Here is a 21,225-nt window from a genome sequence, read left to right on the forward strand (position 1 = left end):
TTAAAAGTTACATTTTGTGACAATTTTCCTCATTTTGAGAAATGTGAAATGTGAAAAGGAAATACACACAGCCTCACGTACAACCAGGCAACAAACGTAGGCCAATTCCTGTGATCTATTCTTAGGCCCAGAGCAATTTTCCCAGCCAGTGTACCTTAGCAAAGTTATTCATAGAGAAATATGTTTACCTATAATCCATGAATTATCACATGGAGTCTAATGACGCATGCCCCATTTGTATGCTTTGTGCCTTATTAAAAAGTAATTATATGTATGAACACAGATGGCCATAAATATTGGTTGACCCTCAGAGTATGTGACTGTGTCTGAAATGTCACCCTATCCCCTATATAGTGCACTACTTTTTATCAAGGCCCATATGGTTCTGCTCAAAAGTAATGCACTATGTAGGGAGTAGGTTGACATTTCAGATGCAGCCACATACCCTGAGGGTTAACCAAACCTGCTTTCCCCTGATGCTCAGTCATTGGTCAGGGATGTAGCTCTGGGCTATCATCTTAACTAAATACTTGTTTCACCCTGATTCAGGGAGAGAAAGATAGATTGCTGCCTTATTGGTAATTACATTCTGTAAGGTATAATCAGATCCTTAGTTCCATCCTGTAAGGCATTATCAGTCCCTAAATTCCATTCTGTAAGGCATTATCAGTTCCTTAGTTCCATTCTGTAAGGCATTATCGGTTCCTTAGTTCTGTTCTGTGATGCATTATCAGTTCCTTAGTTCCATTCTGTAAGGCATTATCAGTTCCTTAGTTCCGTTATGTAAGGCATTATCAGTTCCTTAGTTCCATTCTGTACGGCATTATCAGTTCCTTAGTTCCACTCTGTAAGGCATTATCAGTTCCTTAGTTCCATTCTGTAAGGCATTATCAGTTCCTTAGTTCCATTCTGTAAGGCATTATCAGATCCTTAGTTCCATTATGTAAGGCATTATCAGTTCCTTAGTTCCATTCTGTAAGGCATTATCAGTTCCTTAGTTCCACTCTGTAAGGCATTATCAGTTCCTTAGTTCCACTCTGTACGGCATTATCAGTTCCTTAGTTCTATTCTGTAAGGCATTATCAGTTCCTTAGTTCCACTCTGTAAGGCATTATCAGTTCCTTAGTTCCATTCTGTAAGGCATTATCAGTTCCTTAGTTCCACTCTGTACGGCATTATCAGTTCCTTAGTTCTATTCTGTAAGGCATTATCAGTTCCTTAGTTCCATTCTGTAAGGCATTATCAGATCCTTAGTTCCGTTCTGTAAGGCATTATCAGTTCCTTAGTTCCCCTCTGTAAGGCATTATCAGTTCCTTAGTTCCACTCTGTAAGGCATTATCAGTTCCTTAGTTCCACTCTGTACGGCATTATCAGTTCCTTAGTTCTATTCTGTAAGGCATTATCAGTTCCTTAGTTCCATTCTGTAAGGCATTATCAGTTCCTTAGTTCCATTCTATAAGGCATTATCAGTTCATTAGTTCCGTTCTGTAAGGCATTATCAGTTCCTTAGTTCCATTCTGAAAGGCATTATCAGTTCCTAAGTTCTCCCTCTTTCCTCTTTCCTTTCTTTCAGTTTACGTTTTCTTTTATCCCACTCCACACCTGAATTGGGCACTCAGCAAAGAGTATGGATCTTGACATGGAAAAATTAAGGCCAACCAATTGTAGAAAATAAAATCTATGGTAGTTCTCTGTAAGAAGTATAGCTGCTCCAGTGGGCAAAACTGTTTGCAATTACATATTTAACTAAAAACTATAATGACTTCATTGCAACCAGCTTTGCCCACTGGGTAGTTTCTCTGTGCAGAATAGCAAATATTTCCAAAACCATGTTGATTCTTATACATTTTCAAGTCATCAGCCACTTGAACTGGGCACTCAGAAAATAAGCATGGGTGGATCTTGTCAGGGAGATTTCAAGGCCCAACAGCTACAGAGAGGACCTACAAAATAATAGTTATGGTGGTTCTCTGTGACAATTTAAGCTTGTATTGGTACACTAGTTTTGAAGTACCTTCAAACACAGTATATGGATTTGTGTCCCCAGTAGTCATTACTGGGAGTGTAAAAACATCTCAATTATAGCTGCTACCGCATATAATTAAGTATCTCTTTCACACACACACACACACAAACACACACACACACACACACACACTCTCTCTCTCTCTCTCTCTCTCTCTCTCTCTCTCTCTCTCTCTCTCTCTCTCTCTCTCTCTCTCTCTCTCTCTCTCTCTCTCTCTCTCTCTCTCTCTCTCTCTCTCTCTCTCTCTCATTGCTTCAAAGCCATGTGGATACTCCATCCCTTTTCATACCTCTTCCAGTCAACATGCTCCTCCATTTAGGGGGATCAGATGAGATTTCTGCTGGAGTAATCGGTTCCTGAGGGGTATTGATGTCACTCTTTCATTGGTCATTGGTTGCATCCCAAATAGCACCTTATTCACTATATAGAGCACTTATTTTGACCAGAGCCCTATGGGCCCTGGTCAAAAGTAGTGCAGTTAATAGGGAAAGGGGTGCCATTTGGAACTAATCCATTGACTCACTAAGACCATCTGGAGGCTGAGTGATTAGTGCCTAGTAACCTCAGCAATCCTTCCCATTAAGATCTGTCCAGTTTGGCCTAGTATGCCCTCATGGGATGTGTTTAACTCAAGAGTGCCAGCTGAGACATGTAGGCTGTCATCAATAACTTACCCACAGGAAGTCAAGTGGGTAATGTCTGAAGGAAAAGACAGTGCTCCTATCACCCTCACTCCCTTCCTTCAAGGCAGTCACCACCCTCACCCCCTTCTTAAGACAGTCACCAACCTCACCCCCTTCTTAAGACAGTCACCACCCTCACCCCCTTCTCAAGACAGTCACCACCCTCACCCCCTTCTCAAGACAGTCACCAATAAACAAGTGTAAGTTTAAGATGGTTGGAATGTTGCTGATAACCAACACAGAGGCATAAGATGGCATAAAACAAGAACAATGTTAAAATGCATTCAGAAGATAAGGAGATCAGACTGTATCATGTATAATAGGACAATCAGTACAAAAGCCTTCAACAAACACAAACGTAATCTTAAAAAATATATATTTTACAGAGGAATATCAAAACTTTATCCAATTTGAATCTGATTTTAATTCTAAGTAAAGTAAAGTAATTGTTGACTTCATATTATTGTGGCCCTGGTGGCACAAAATAATCAAAGGTCTGACTGCATGGAGATGCTTGGGGAAAATGGTTATAATGGGGGACCAGAGTGTTTGTGTCTCAGGGAAAGAGGGTGGATCTGATCTCCATCACCTAGGACTTGACATAGATTAATCAAATCTCACATTGTTGTCAATTTTTGCTCAATCTTGCATGCTTTCTCAAACAGCTGTAACTGTATATGCATTCGTAAATCAGGTCCTTTCTTGAGTTGGGCTCTGGGATATAACAACTGTTGAGCATCTGATCTTATGGTTGATTGTGGAGGAAAGGGGTTGAGTGTGTTAGAGTATGTGCGTGTGTGTGTGTTTATCTCACATCTGTTACAAGGGGGTAAGGATGTTAGGGAGAATATAGGATGAACCACAATAATTGTTTGCTAAAATAATAACTGCGTGACAAAAATGTAATGTAATACAATGGCAATCCGGGTTATGGGTAACAATCCTACGCATGAACTGCCAACATTATTACGCATATTAATTGATAATGATGGAAATTAAGATATGCAAGATATTTCAAAAGATATATATATAGTACAATTTCCCCAAAATATTTTATGAAATATAACATGCTTGCATACCTTAATTTGACTTGAACTTGGTGTGCAGAACACTGTTTCAAGTTTTATTAGTCATATGCACAGGATACACATGGTATACAGTACACCGTCCAATGAAATGCTTACTTGCAGGTTCCTTCTCGACAATGCAACAACAATAAGAAATAATACAATTACAAATACGAACATAAAGTAAATGGCTCAATAGAATAGAGTTTTTAGCATAAGTATAATACAGGAAGGCACAATTTATAGTCCAATATTGACACGTGTTTTGGGGATTGGGGGGCAAGTGTTTAAATTGTGCAGTATTTAGCAAGTCTTGTAGTAGCAGTTGTGATGTGTGTGTGTGTAGCATGTACAGTTGAAGTCTGAAGTTTAGCCTTCCACAAGCTTCCCACAATAAGTTGGGTGAATTTTGGCCCATTCCTCCTGACAGAGCTGGTGTAACTGAGTCAGGTTTGTAGGCCTCCTTGCTCGCACACGCTTTTTCAGTTCTGCCCACAAAGCTTCTATAGGATTGAGGTCAGGGCTTTGTGATGGCCACTCCAATACCTTGACTTCGTTGTCCTTAAGCCATTTTGCCACAACTTTGGAAGTATGCTTGGGGTCATTGTCCATTTGGAAGACCCATTTGCGACCAAGCTTTAACTTCCTGACTGATGTCTTGGGATAATAATTTTCCTTCCTCGTGATGCCATCTATTTTGTGAAGTGCACCAGTCCCTCCTGCATCAAAGCACCCCCACAGCATGAAGCTGCCACCCCCGTGCTTCACGGTTGGGATGGTGTTCTTCAAGCAAAGAGGCACTGAGTTTGAAGGTAGGCCTTGAAATACATCCACAGGTACACCTCCAATTGACTCAAATTATGTCAATTAGCCTATCAGAAGCTTCTAAAGCCTTGACATCATTTTCTGGAATTTTCCAAGCTGTTTAAAGGCACAGTCAACTTAGTGTATGTAAACTTCTGACCCACTGGAATTGTGATACAGTGAAATATAAGTGAAATAATCTGTCTGTAAACAATTGTTGGAAAAATACTTGTGTCATGCACAAAGTATATGTCCTAACCGACTTGCCAAAACTATAGTTTATTAACAAGAAATTTGTGGAGTGGTTGAAAAACGAGTTTTAATGATTCCAACCTAAGTGTATGTAAACTTCCGACTTCAACTGTACCTACTCCATCATCCTCCTGCTATCTGGCCCAGCAATTACATCCCAAATGTCAGCCTTGTAAAACATGGGAATATGTAAATAGACACTGCTATCTGGACCGACCAGGGCCCTTCTTAGCTGAGATTGTTATATGTTACAGATATCAATGAAGCCAGACACACGTTCAGCCAATGTGATATGTGGCGGCACTCAACATAACAGATTACCACATGAGGAAAAACAATATTATGCACATACACTATACTGTCTTCTCTGGAAAACATCACGTTGCTTGAACATTGGACGTTAATCATTGCTACAGTCTCCAAGAGGGACCCAGCAAGTCTGCCCTCTCTCTCCGCTGCTCAGAACATGAGGGAGCCTCTTCTCGCTATCTTCCAGATGTCCAGTTCTGGTCCATTTCACCCTGCCATTGTTCTCTGGTGGTGAACCATTAGCTCACTTACATATATCCTGTGTAGCTCAGTTGGTAGAGCATTGCGCTTGCAACGCCAGGGTTGTTGGTTTGATTCCTACGGGGACCAGTATGAAAATGTATGCACTAACTACTGTAAGTTTCTCTGGATAAGAGTGTCTGTAAAAATGTTAAGATGCTTTCAAGGATTTAACAATGAGAGGCATAGAGCCTAGTCTGTTATTAGTGTTCCCTTGTATACAGGATCAATATCCTGGTATCAACGTTTTGATTTTTCAGTCACACACCGCATCAATATGCAGTCAGTAGTACTTAGATGGCATGTTATACTCATCTTTGTCAAGAAAGTATTCTGCACTCCTCCATCTCTCACAACCATCCCTCTAACTGGGCTTTTGTAAAATACATTACACTGCTTGCATAGCGAGTACCGCTTCCCCCTTAATTCAGCTCTGCTTCATAAACACACATGACCACCCTGCTGAAGCATTGCAACCCATCGTGCCACCGAAAAGGCCTTTTTCAGTGGCGCAAGGGGTGACACTTCAGGCTGAGGAATGAGTTTCACAGCTCCACATCTGCTACATTGTCATTGCTGTATGACATGTCCATATTTAGTCAATTTCAATGACACTATAACAGAACAGGGATATTAAGTATTCTATAATACACATTGTGATTTGAAAGTGTGTTAAGATGTGAATATACTAGTCCTGTTGTGGTTGCGTCTCCCGATGACACAGAGACAGAGAACTAACTGCTCTTAGCTCTGGATGGAAAGCTTAGTACACGACTACTTCCCAACGTATTATCTTGTTGATTGCATTTGCGTTGTGCCGGACAGCAGCAGCCGACGGTGTGGATTACCTCAGTCCATAATTACTCTTTATTGATGCAAAGTGATGTTTTTTTTCTTTCATTCCCTATTTGTTAAACCACCAGCTTCTAGTACAGACAGAATGTGGAGGAGGTTGTGAGCCATGGTATTTATATGAGTGTATGGATGCAGTTCTTGTGAGCAGGGCCTGCCATCTGTGCTGGTGGTAATGTGAGTGTGTCTCAGGCGGCTGCACGGTGTCTGGGGGCGTGATCCAGAGGTCTTTGATGTGGCTATCACTACATCTACCTTTTCATCTCAACTATTGATGAAAAAAAGGACAAAAAAGAAGGGAAGAAAAGCATTTTATTAGTCACAAAAACAAAATGTACATATTGTAAATAATATATGATGGAAAGTTTCCATGATTTGTTTTAATGAGGAGTTAACAGGAAAGTGAAAGCATTACAATGTGAGTTTAACTAGCTGTTTTCAGCTGTTGCAATTAGCAAAGGTTCTGGACTAGACACTATCATCTACACACACATTATATCATCCTGAGCTACAGATATATGCAATTGTTTTAGGGTGAATATTCCTTATAAATGGAGAAGGGCACAGTTGAGACTATATATGGTAACATATATACACAGTAACATATGAGCTCCAAAAGTATTGAGACAGGGATACATGTTTTATACTTTTGACTCTGTACAAGAGCACTTTGGATTTGAAATTAGGTTAAAGAACAGACTGTCAGTTTTAATTTGAGGGTATTTTCATCCATATCGGGTGAAATATTTAGATTACAGTCCCCCCATTTTAGGGGACCAAAAGTATTGGGACAAATTCACTTATACAGTGCATTCGGAAAGTATTCAGACCCCTTCTATTTTTCCATATTGTGTTACTTTACAGCCTTATTCTAAAATTGATACAATTATATTTTTCCCCTGATCAATCTACACACAATACCCCGTAATGACAAAGCAAAAACACGTTTTTAGACATCTTTGCAAATTTATAAAAAATAACAAACTGAAATATCACATTTACATAAGTATTCAGAAACTTTACTCAGTACTTTGTTGAAGCACCTTTGGCAGCGATTACAGCCTCTAGTCTCCTTGGGTATGACGCTACAAGCTTGGCACACCTGTATTTGGGGAGGTTCTTCCATTCTTCTCTGCAGAAACTGTCAAGCTCTGTCAGGTTGGATGGGGAGTGTCGCTGCACAGCTATTTTCAGGTCTCTCCAGAGATGTTCGATCAGGTTCAAGTCCATGCTCTGGCTGGGCCACTCAAGGACATTCAGAGACTTGTCCCAAAGCCACTCCTGCGTTGTCTTGGCTGTGTGCTTTGGGTCATTGTCCTGTTGGAAGGTGAACCTTCACCCAGACTGACGTCCTGAGCGTTCTGGAGCAGGTTTTCATCAAGGATCTCTCTGTACTTTGCTCCGTTCATCTTTCCCTTGATCCTGACTAGTCTGCCAGTCCCTGCCGCTGAAAAACATCCCCACAGCATGATGCTGCCACCACAATGCTTCACAGTAGGGATTGTGCCAGGTTTCCTCCAGACGTGACGCTTGGCATTCAGGCCAGAGTTCAATCTTGGTTTCATCAGACCAGAGAATCTTGTTTCTGATGGTCTGAGAGTCCTTTAGGTGCCTTTTGGCAAACTCTAAGCGGGCTGTCATGTGCCTTTTACTGAGGAGTGGCTTCCGTCTGGCCACTCTACCATAAAGGACTGATTGGTGGAGTGCTGCAGAGATGGTTGTCCTTCTGGAAGGTTCACTCATCTCCACAGAGGACCTCTGGAGCTCTGTCAGAGTGACCATCGGGTTTTTGGTCACCTCCCTGACCAAGGCCCTTCTCCCCCGATTGCTCAATTTGGCCCGGCGGCCAGCTCTAGGAAGAGTCTTGGTGGTTCTGATAGAGGAATTATAATTATGACTAAAATTGTTAACCCCAATACTGATGATGACTGTGTGAACTGTGTTAGGGTTATCATTATAAACCCACTAACAGAGGGGGTGAGTTAGAAACTGCTGAGACAAACATTCCAGGATGAAGGGGACTGAGAAACTGGTTAAAGGCCTCCTAAAGGTGGGCGGAGCAAAGTGCCTTTGTGTGAAGGGGTATAAAAGCTGTATATGTGTTTTTTGGCGGCAGAGCACTCCATGATTAAACATACAGATCATTCTTGCTGGTTGTGGACCTTTGTTTAATTCATGATTAAACCAGAGCCTTACACCCTCTGGGAATTATTCAGAGCATTAAGTTTGATTAATTAGAGATAGAAATTCTCGTGACAGGTTCCAACCTTCTTCCATTTAAGAATGATGGAGGCAACTGTGTTCTTGGGGACCTTCAATGCCGCAGAAATGTGTTGGTACCCTTCCCCAGATCTGTGCTTCGACACAATCCTGTCTTGGAGCTCTACGGACAATTCCTTCGACCTCATGGCTTGGTTTTTGCTCTGACATGCACTGTCAACTGTGGAACCTTATATAGACAGGTATGTGCCTTTCCAAATTATGTCCAATCAATTGAATTTACCACAGGTGGACTCCAATCAAGTTGTAGAAACATCTCAAGGACGATCAATGGAAACAGGATGCACCTGAGCTCAATTTCGAGTCTCATAGCAAAGGGTCTGAATACTTATGTAAATAAGGTGTTTCAGTTTTTTATTTTTAGTAGATTTGCAAAGATGTCTAAAAACGTGTTTTTGCTTAGTCATTATGGGGTATTGTGTGTAGATTGATGAGGAAAAACATGTATTTAATCAATTTTAGAACAAGGCTGTAACATAACAAAATCTGGAAAAGTCAAGGGGTCTGAATACTTTTCCGAATGCACTGTATGTGTAGTAAAAAGTTAAGTATTTGGTCCCATATTTATAGCACGCAATGACTATATCAAGCTTGTGACTACAAATTTGTTGGATGCATTTACTGTTTGTTTTGGTTGTGTTTCAGATTATTTAGTGCCCAATAGAAATGAATTGTAAATAATGTATTGTGTCATTTTGGAGTCACTTTTATTGTAAATAAGAATATAACATATTTCTAAACACTTCGACATTAATGTGGATGCTACCATGATTACGGGTAACTCTGAATGAATTGTGAATAATGATGAGTAAGAAAGTTACAGAGGCATAAATATCATACCCCTCCCAAAAATGCTAACCTTCCCTGTTATTGTAATGGTGAGAGGTTAGCATGTATTGGGTGTATGATATTTGTGCGTCTGTAACTTTCTCACTCATCGTTATTCACGATTCTCTATATCAGACCTTGTTGCTTTTCATTTGCATAATGATGTTGTTGCTTTAATTAATATAACATTTGTGCAACCCAACCACCCACACTAATTCTGCCTGGCAATCCTCGTGCTAATGATGGATGTTGGGGCTAATGACACTTGTAATTTATATCGCTATCACCCATCGTCCTTTCTAATTCTGCCTGATGACAGAAGCCGGTCTCTTTCACAACAGATTAGTAATGTGCGGAGTATTGAGTTGCATCCCAAATGGCACCATATTCCCTATGTAGTGTACTACTACTGACCAGAGCCCTATGGGCCTTGGTCAAAAGTAGAGCACTATGTAAGGAATAGGGTGCCATTTGGGATGCAGTCATTGACAAGGTCATGACGTAAAATGTTTAATGACGCTATTTTTTGTCTGGGAAAAGACGAAGGGCTTAGGGCTAAGCCTTTGAGGGCATGCAGTAGGGATCTTCAAAGTCTACAGAGATACAGCGTGAAATTACCATTCAAACCTTGCATTATCAAAATGTGCATCATGTGGGTGATTGAATTGCAGAGGATCACCTCTCTTCAGAAGCCTATGGAAAGTAATCCCTCCCGCAACTGTGAGTCACTGTCTGTCATTATACCTGATACCAGTGGCGGCTCCTGAAAAAATTCTCAGGAGGGGCAATTTTTCTGATGATTTAGGTGACCTACACACATTTAAAAAAAGATATGTCCAGCAACAACATGAAGACAGGGGCAGCATATAAGTCAATACCAGAAGCATTTATTGACTGATCTCAAAAGTGTTGGCTTACCAGGGTTGGTGGAGCCCTCAGTTTCATCTTTGCCTCGCAAAGCTAACTCAAACACTCCGGAAAACTTCACACACTGGATTAGCCGGCTGAGGATGTGGCGGTTCTTGCTAATGTCGTAGTAAATATATTTGTTATAGTGAATATGGAATATGATATGTTGAGTAAAATGTTGTGCTAAGATCTATTTAGGTCAGGAGCTGGTTATAAGTTCTGTTCCTATCCAATAACAATGGACAAAAGGGTCCTATCTTGTCAGCCTTGTCAGCAGGTGGCCAAGGACAACACCCACGCCATAGGCCTCTCAGTTCTTCCAACTCACGAGTTCTTGCTCTGAGGACACACACACACACAAACACACACACACACACATCATCACTGTTAAACACACACACACACACACACATCATCACTGTTAAACACACACACACACACACACACACACAAAAATCCCCTCTCTTAGGCTGAACATTTGAAGACAGAGAACCCGACTCAGAGCCAATGCAACAGTGACAGTAGCCTGCAGGGGACCTCGCCCAACTCATCAGGACCAATCAGAAGATCAGAACTACTAGATTGAACCTACTTCATTTATTGCATAAAATGTCTGCACACAATGTTTCGGGGCTCTCTTCAGATAATAATAATAATAATAATAATAATAATAATAATATGCCATTTAGCAGACGCTTTTATCCAAAGCGACTTACAGTCATGCGTGCATACATTTTTGTGTATGGGTGGTCCCGGGGATCGAACCCACTACCTTGGCGTTACAAGCACCATGCTCTACCAGCTGAGCTACAGAAAGTGGATACTCATGGATGCGCATTGCAATTGTAAAATGTCAACACAATTGGAGACACCACGTCATTTTTGGAGACATGTTATTGACAGTAAACTATTGTAGATGCGACTGCTAACTAACTAAAACATTTTAGCTGGCTAGCTAATCATCTTAGCTAAATGTGGGGCAAACAATTCAGTTATTTACCGTTAATTTGAGGGATTGGGGTGAAAGAAATCGAGTTACATAGTGATACTTTACGATATACTGTATTGACAATATCGCAATATTTTAGCGCTAGTTGGCTGTACCTGCACCAAAACACCATTATTGTTCCTTCATAGCTTGTTCTCAATCTTTTCACATTGGGAGCCAATTTGTTTTCAGCACTTTTATTTCCATGACTGATCAAAACTCGTTCTCATGGCTTTCTGATCCCTCTGCAACAGACATATGGTGCGCAATAAAATCACAGTATCGAATCGCAATACGTATAGAATCATGAGACTCGCAATGCTGATGCATATATCTTATCGTGAGGTTCCTGGCAATTCCCAGCCCAAGTTCATTTGCCACAACAAATCTCTTCGCTAGCAAACGCGATGTCTTCTCCAAAACGGCAATGTGTCTCCAGCAATGTTTACTTTTTTGACGTTCTATGGCATCTCCACTTTCCAAGCATATATGACCACATGTAATATTTTGGTAAGTGATGCAAATAGTGAACTATGTAGGGCCAGGATGTAAAATATATGTAGCTGCAGCAATTTCTCTTATCTGATATGGTAAGTAATGGGGCTTAATTTATAGCTCCCTAAGAGTTTGACGAACGGGTCCGTGAACGCGATTCCAGATATATTTACCTCTGAATAAACTGCCTTTATTACACCATATCCACATCCAGTAAACTTGTGATTATCAACACTAACCTCATCGTTGTGGCGGCGGACAGCTAGCCTGTATCCCTCGTCATCCAGTTGAGTGAGTGGCAATGTCTTTTTTCGTTCGTACCAATTTTTGGAAAATCCTCGGGTGTAGGACTTTCCGCCTTTAGTAGAAACCTGTTGAATTATTAAATTTGGTCTGGGAGGTCCTAATTGTTTCGTTGCCAATTTATCTTCATTTGTTCGCCGACAAAAAGGAACTTCTTTCAAACAATCCACTCTTTTCTCAGTTACGTTCATGGTTACGTAACGTATGACGAAAGCGCGTAAGTGCAAGCCCACAGACACCCATTGAGATTGTATTGAAGGCTCTGAAATTTGAAAAAAATAGATTTTACATGGGAGTCTATGACAGAAGTTCTGGGCGATTTTCAATCTGACTGAAATCGCCCCAAAAGGGGGTGGAGCCATTTGAAGCACGACTTTAGCCTGATTCGACATTTAGTGGCAGTGTGGCACTGTGGCAGATCAGACGTATAGATTACAACACTGATAACTACTGTTGCCGTGATATAATTGATTAGAAAAAAAATCCCTTCCTTTTCCCGTTTGGCAGTGCGTCGCCCATATCGCCCTATTGAACAGGCCGTCCCTGCCTGATACCTAACCCAATCCTAATCAAACTTAATTCGAGGCATTTAACCAAGTTTACGGGCCCAAATTAATCCTAAAATAGTCATACTATTTACTCTTATTATTATTTATTTTTATTCTGATGTACAGTACCAGTCAAAAGTCTGGACACACGTACTCATTCCAGGGTTTTTCTATATTTTTACTATTTTCTTCATTGTAGAATAATAGTGAAGACATCAACACAATGAAACAATGAAATAGCACATCGAATCATGTAGTAACCAGAAAAGTGATAAACAAATCAAAATATATTTTATATTTGAGATACATCAAATTAGCCACCCTTTGCCTTGATGACAGCTTTGGGATGATTTCAAGGTTTTACTGTTAACCTACAAAGCATTACATGCACATGTTACTACATATTTGTCCGACTTGGTCCTGCCGAACATACCATGGCTTGCGAAAGTATTCACCCCCCTTGGCATTGTTCCTATTTTGTTGCCTTTCAACCTGGAATTAAAATTGATTTTTGGGGGGTTTGTATCATTTGATTTACAAAACATGCCTACCACTTTGAAAATGCAAAATATTTATTATTGTGAAAAAAATATATAAAAAATAAACTTGAGCATGCAGAACTATTCACCCCCCTAAAGTCAATACTTTGTAGAGCCACCTTTTGCAGCAATTAAGGCTGCAAGTCTCTTGGGGTATGTCTCTATAAGCTTGGAACATCTAGCCACTGGGATTTTTTCCCATTCTTCAAGGCAAAACTGCTCCAGCTCCTTCAAGTTGGATGGGTTCCGCTGTTGTACAGCAATCTTAAAGTCATACCACAGATTCTCAATTTGATTGAGGTCTGGGCTTTGACTAGGCCATTCCAAGACATTTAAATGTTTCCCCTTAAACCACTCAAGTGTTGCTTTAGCAGTATGCTTGGGGTCATTGTCCTGCTGGAAGGTGAACCTCCGTCCCAGTCTCAAATCTCTGGAAGACTGAAACAGGTTTCACTCAAGAATTTCCCTGTATTTAGCGCCATCCATCATTCCTTCAATTCTGACCAGTTTCCCAGTCCCTGACGATGAAAAACATCCCCACAGCATGATGCTGCCACCACCATGCTTCACTGTGGGGATAGTGTTCTCGGGGTGATGAAAGGTGTTGGGTTTGCGCCAGACATACGTTTTCCTTGATGGCCAAAAAGCTCAATTTTATTCTCATCTGACTAGAGTACCTTCTTCCATATGTTTGGGGAGACTCCCACATGCATTTTGGCGAACACCAAACGTGTTTGCTTATTTTTTTCTTTAAGCAATGGCTTTTTTCTGGCCACTCTTCCGTAAAGCCCAGCCCTGTGGTGTGTACGGCTTAACGTGGTCCTGTGGACAGATACTCCTTCAGGGTAACTTTGGTCTGTTTGTTCCCTCTCTGATTAATGACCTCCTTGCCTGAGTTTTGGTGGTGCGGCCCTCTCTTGGCAGGTTTGTTGTGGTGCCATATTCTTTTAAAAAAATTATAATGGATTTTTCGGATATTTTTTTACAACCCAACCCTGATCTGTACTTCTCAACGACTTTGTCCCTGACCTGTTTGGAGAGCTCCTTGGTCTTCATTGTGCCACTTGCTTGGTGGTGCCCCTGGCTTAGTGGTGTTGCAGACTCTGGGGCCTTTCAGAACAGGTGTATACAGTTGAAGTCGGAAGTTTACATACACTTAGGTTGGAGTCAATGAAACTCGTTTTTCAACCACTCCACAAATTTCTTGCTAACAAACTATCATTTTGGCAAGTCGGTTAGGACATCTACTTTGTGCATGACACAAGTAATTTTTCCAACAATTGTTTATAGACAGATTATTTCACTTGTAATTCACTGTATCACAATTCCAGTGGGTCAGAAGTTTACATACACTAAGTTGACTGTGCCTTTAAATAGCTTGGAAAATTCCAGAAAATGATGTCATGGCTTTAGAAGCTACAGATAGGCTAATTGACATCATTTGAGTCAATTGGAGGTGTACCTGTGGATGTATTTCAAGGCCTACCTTCAAACTCAGTGCCTCTTTGCTTGACATCATGGGAAAATCAAAAGAAATCAGCCAAGACCTCAGAAAGAAATAGTAGACCTCCACATGTCTGGTTCATCCTTGGGAGCAATTTCCAAATGCCTGAAGGTACCACGTTCATCTGTACAAACAATAGCAAGCAAGTATAAACACCATGGAACCACACAGCCATCATACCGCTCAGGAAGGAGACGCGTTCTGTCTCCTAGACATGAACGTACTTTGGTGCGAAAAGTGCAAATCAATCCCAGAACAACAGCAAAGGACCTTGTGAAGATGCTGGAGAAAACAGGTACAAAAGTATCTATATCCACAGTAAAACGAGTCCTATATTGACATAACCTGAAAGGTCGCTCAGCAAGGAAGAAGCCACTGCTCCAAAACTGCCATAAAAAAGCCAGACTACAGTTTGGAACTGCACATGGGGACAAAGATCATACTTTTTGGAGAAATGTCCTCTGGTCTGATGAAACACAAATAGAACAGTTTGGCCATAATGACCATCGTTATGTTTGGAATAAAAAGGGGGATGCTTGCAAGCCGAAGAACACCATCCCAACCATGAAGCACGGGGGTGGCAGCATCATGCTGTGGGGGTGCTTTACTGCAGGAGGGACTGGTGCACTTCACAAAATAGATGCCATCATGAGGAAGGAAAATGATGTGGATATATTGAAGCAACATCTCAAGACATCAGTCAGGAAGTTAAAGCTTGGTCGCAAAATGGGTCTTCCAGAAGGACAATGACCCCAAGCATACTTCCAAAGTTGTGGCAAAGTGGCTTAAGGAAAACAAAGTCAAGGTTTTGGAGTGGCCATCACAATGCCCTGACCTCAATCCTATAGAAAATGTTTGGGCAGAACTGAAAAAGCGTGTGCTAGCAAGGAGGCCTACAAACCTGACTCAGTTACACCATCTCTGTCAGGAGGAATGGGACAAAATTCACCCAAGTTATTGTGGGAAGCTTGTGGAAGGCTACCTGAAACGTTTGATCCAAGTTAAACAATTTAAAGGCAATGCTACCAAATATTTGACTGTATGTAAACTTCTGACCCACTGGGAATGTGATGAAAGAAATAAAACCTGAAATAAATAATTATCTCTACTATTATTCTGACATTTCACATTCTTAAAATAACGTGGTGATCCTAACTGACCCAAGACAGATAATTTTTACTAGTATTAAATGTCAGGAATTGTGAAAAACTGAGTTTAAATGTATTTGGCTAAGGTGTATGTAAACCTCCGACTTCAACTGTATATACTGAGATCATGTGACACTTAGATTACACACAGGTGGACTTTATTTAACTAATTATGTGACTTCTGAAGGTAATTGGTTGCACCAGATCTTATTTAGGGGCTTCATAGCAAAGGGGGTGAATATATATGCACGCACCACTTTTCCGTTATTAATTTTTTTGAATTTTTTGAAACAAGATATTTTTTGAATTTCACTTCACCAATTTGGACAATTTTGTGTATGTCCATTACATGTAATCCAAATAAAAATCCATTTAAATTACAGGTTGTAATGCAACAAAATAGGGAAAATGCCAAGGGGGATGAATACTTTATCAAGGCACTGTGGTCACAAGATGCAGGCCTCCATATTGTTCAAAGGTTTTCTCCAATAGAGCTCCATTTGTATGGAATGCTCTGCCTATCCATGTGAGAGACACAGACTCAGTCTCAACCTTTAAGTCTTTACTGAAGACCCATCTCTTCAGTAGTTCCTATGATTGAGTGTAGTCTGGCCCAGGGGTGTGAAGGTGAACGGCAATACTTTCAGCTATGTATCCAATCACCACGCAACCCTGTTACGGGGGCTGTGTAACTGGCGCTCTCCCATACCGTCCCTAGGAGGGTGCCTCACATCATGCCCGACTTGAGTGTGTTGAGTCACTGTCGTTGTCACGGTTTCGGCCGAGGCTGCTCCTCTTCCTTGTTCGGGCAGGCTTCGGCGGTCGTCGTCTCCGGAGTACTAGCTGCCACCGTTCTATGTTTCATGTTCTTTTGGTTTTGTCTGTTCATAACACCTGTCCCTTATTTGTGTCTTAATTGTTCCCTTATTTAGTTCGTGTGTTTGGGTCAGGTGTTATGCGTGATTGTTCATTGTCAGCCTGCCTCTGTGAAGTTTATATTATTCTCTCGTTGTGTTTTCCCGAGAGCTCGCACTGCGTGCGCTTTTCTTGTTTTGACGCACTGTGTATTTTGTGCGTAATTGTGTGCGCCACCCGGTTGGGTTGGCGACTCCTTGTTCTCGTTGCTTTGGGAACATTACTAAAGACGGTTGAAGTCATCCTGGGTCCTGCGCTTGATTCCTTCCACTCACCTACACACACCACTCTGACAGAATCACGCATCAATCATGGAATCAGCAGGAGCGACCACGCCGACAGCCGAGATGGCTGAACGTCTTCGTGGTCAGGAGGACCGCATCAATCAGGTCTGTCACGCCCTGGAGGGGGTGATGAATACTCTGCACCGATGGGAGACCAGCGGGGTTCCCACACCTCCACGAACCGAACCAGCCCCATCGGTCAGCCCCCCTGTCTCATCTCCGGAACCTAGTGGGATTCGGCTCTCGCTACCGAGGGCGTACGACGGCTCCACTGCCGGGTGTCAAGGATTCCTGCTGCAGGTGGAGCTCTACCTCGCCACCGTACACCCGGCGCCCTCGGGACACGAGAGCGTCTCAGCCCTCATCTCCTGTCTCACCGGCAAGGCGTTGGAGTGGGCCAACGCCGAGTGGAGGAGAATGGACGCCGCTACCACGAACTATGCGGAGTTCTCCCGCCGCTTCCGTGCTGTGTTCGACCATCCACCGGAAGGGAAGGCGGCGGGGGAACGTCTATTCTACCTCCGACAGGGGATGAGGAGCGCCCAGGACTTTGCCTTAGAGTTTCGGACCCTAGCGGCTGATGCAGGGTGGAATGAGCGGGCCCATATCGACCATTTCCGCTGCAGCCTCCGGGAAGACGTCCAGCGAGAGTTGGCGTGCAGGGACACGTCGTTGACGTTCGACCAGCTGGTCGACATGGCCATCCGGCTGGATACCCTGCTCGCCACCCGTGGGCGTTCCGGAGGGGGGGGTTCGCCCATTCCACTCTCCAGCACCTCCGAGCCGAGCCCTATGGAGCTCGGAGGTGCTGGCGCTAGGGAACGGAGGAGGAGGAGCCCGAGGGGACCCGGCCCTTGCACCAACTGTGGTCGTGGAGGGCACACCACGGCTAGGTGTTGGGGCGGGTCCTCCAGTGAGGGAGATGGCAGGTCACGCATTGGGGGGTCCCCCCAGGTGAGTAGGCGCCCTGCTTACCCAGAGCTTTCTGTCGTGCACCTAACCTTGCCTGTTTGTTTCCCACAGGTTGCACCTCGTTCCCAGCATAAGGCGCTGGTAGATTCAGGCGCAGCTGGGAATTTTGTAGATCGCCAGTTCTGTATAGAGTTAGGGATTCCCCTCCTTCCAGTGGATAAGCCTTTCCCCGTCCATGCCCTAGATAGCCGTCCGTTAGGGTCTGGGTTGATTAGGGAAGTCACAGCACCCATTCAGATGACGGCGCAGGAGGGTCATGAGGAGAGAATTCAGCTCTATCTGATTGACTCTCCTGCGTATCCGGTAGTGCTGGGTCTTCCCTGGTTGATGACTCATGACCCTATTATTAGGTGGCGAGAGAAAGCTCTTAAAGGGTGGTCTGCTCAATGTGAGGGGCGGTGTCTGGGTGTTTCCATAGGGGCGACCTCGGTGGAGAGTCCGAATCTAATGCCAGCACTGCAGATTCCCCCCGAGTATGAGGATTTGGCACTGGCGTTCAGTAAGACCAGGGCGGCGCAGCTGCCGCCTCATAGACGGGGGGATTGTGCGATAGATCTCCAGTCAGGAGCAGCTCTCCCGCGGAGCCATGTGTATCCCTTGTCTCAAGAGGAGAGAAAGGCTATGGAGACATACATCTCTGAGTCTCTTAGACAGGGATACATACGGGCCTCCGTTTCACCCGCTTCCTCAAGTTTCTTTTTTGTGAAGAAAAAGGATGGAGGTCTGCGCCCGTGTATTGATTACCGCGGTCTCAATCAGATCACAGTGAAGTACAGCTATCCACTTCCTCTGATTGCGACTATGACGGAGTCACTGCACGGTGCGCGGTTCTTTACAAAATTGGATCTTAGGAGCGCATATAACTTGGTACGCATTCGAGAGGGCGATGAATGGAAGACAGCGTTTAGCACGACTTCCGGACACTACGAGTATCTAGTCATGCCATATGGGTTGATGAATGCTCCCTCAGTCTTCCAATCCTTCGTCAATGAGATTTTCCGGGACATGCAGGGACAGGGAGTAGTTGTGTACATCGACGACATTCTGGTGTATAGTCCTACCCGTGCTGAGCATGTAGCCCTGGTGCGCCGAGTATTGAGGAGGCTGTTGGAGCATGACCTATATGTCAAGGCAGAGAAATGTCTGTTTTTCCAGAAGTCGGTCTCCTTTCTGGGTTACCAGTTATCTGCGTCAGGGGTGAAGATGGAGGTAGACCGGGTGTCAGCTGTGCGTAATTGGCAGACCCCAACCACTGTGAAGGAGGTGCAACGGTTCTTGGGTTTTGCGAATTATTACCGGAGGTTTATCCGGGGTTTTGGACAGGTGGCAGCTCCCATAACGTCTCTGTTAAAGGGGGGTCCGGTGCGCTTGCGGTGGTCAGCTGAGGCGGACAGGGCATTTGGGAGACTAAAGGACCTGTTTACCTCGGCGCCGGTGTTGGCGCATCCGGATCCCTCTTTACCGTTCCAAGTAGAGGTGGACGCGTCAGAAGCCGGGATAGGGGCCGTTCTTTCCCAGCGTTCTGGCACTCCACCTAAACTCCGTCCCTGTGCGTTCTACTCAAAGAAGCTCAGTCCGGCGGAGCGGAATTATGACGTAGGAGACAGGGAGCTGTTAGCCGTGGTACAGGCCCTAAAGGTGTGGCGGCATTGGCTCGAGGGGGCTCAACACCCTTTCCTCATTCTAACTGACCATCGTAACCTGGAGTACATCCGGGCAGCTAGGAGACTGAATCCTCGCCAGGCTCGCTGGACTATGTTCCTAGCCCGGTTTGTGTTTAAGATCACATACATCCCTGGGTCCCAGAACGGGAAGGCAGATGCTCTGTCTCGGCGGTATGACGCAGAGGAGAGGTCAGTTGAGTCCACGCCCATACTACCGGAGTCTTGTCTGGTTGCTCCGGTGGTGTGGGAGGTTGATGGTGAGATCGAGCGGGCGTTACGCACCGACCCGAGTCCTCCACAGTGTCCTGTGGGTCGGACGTACGTTCCGCTCGAGGTACGTGATCGCCTCATTTGTTGGGCTCATACGTCCCCCTCCTCTGGCCATCCGGGTATCGGCCGGACAGTGCACTGCCTTAGCACGAAGTACTGGTGGCCAACGTTAGCTAGGGATGTGAGGATTTATGTCTCCTCCTGTTCGGTGTGTGCCCAGTGTAAGGCACCCAGACATTTGCCCAGGGGTAAGTTACAACCCCTGCCTATTCCACAACGACCCTGGTCCCACCTCTCGGTGGATTTTGTTACTGACCTTCCCCCCTCACAGGGGAATACTACCATCCTGGTCGTTGTGGATCGGTTCTCAAAGGCCTGTCGTCTCCTTCCCATGCCGGGTCTACCCACTGCCCTACAGACCGCTGAGGCTCTGTTCACCCATGTCTTCCGGCATTACGGGGTACCCGAGGATATAGTGTCTGACCGAGGCCCCCAGTTCACCTCTAGAGTGTGGAGAGCATTTATGGAACGATTGGGGGTTTCGGTAAGCCTTACCTCGGGGTACCACCCGGAGAGTAATGGGCAGGTTGAACGTGTCAACCAGGATGTGGGTAGGTTTCTGAGGTCATACTGTCAGGGCCGGCCGGAGGAGTGGGCAAGATATGTGCCCTGGGCCGAGATGGCACAGAACTCTCTTCGCCACTCCTCCACCCAACTAACCCCTTTTCAGTGTGTGTTAGGGTACCAGCCGGTTCTGGCACCATGGCATGAGAGCCAGATCGAGGCCCCCGCTGTGGATGAGTGGGTGCGGCGCTCGGAGGAGACGTGGGACGCTGCACACGTCCATCTGCAGCGTGCCATACGTCGACAGAAGACGAGCGCCGACCTACACCGCAGTGAGGGGCCAGTGTACGCACCTGGAGATCGAGTCTGGCTCTCAACCAGAAACCTGCCCCTCCGCCTGCCCTGCCGGAAGCTGGGTCGGCGGTTTGTGGGGCCATTTAAAGTCCTGAGGAGATTGAACGAGGTGAGTTATAGGTTAGAACTACCTGTTGATTACAAAAATATTAACCCCTCGTTCCATGTGTCTCTCCTCAGGCCGGTGGTAGCTGGTCCACTCCAGGACTTTGAGATTGAGGAGACTCCTCCGCCCCGTTGGACATCGAGGGGGCTCCGGCGTACACCGTGAGGTCCATCCTGGACTCGAGACGCCGGATGGGGGGTCTTCAATATCTCGTGGAGTGGGAGGGGTACGGCCCGGAGGAGCGGTGCTGGGTGCCAAGGAGGGACGTATTAGACCAGTCCCTACTGACCGATTTCCATCGGGGTCATCCTGCGCGCCCTG

The sequence above is a fragment of the Coregonus lavaretus genome, assembly GCF_964263955.1.
Source record: "Coregonus lavaretus genome assembly, chromosome: 25".
Taxonomy (NCBI): domain Eukaryota; kingdom Metazoa; phylum Chordata; class Actinopteri; order Salmoniformes; family Salmonidae; genus Coregonus; species Coregonus lavaretus.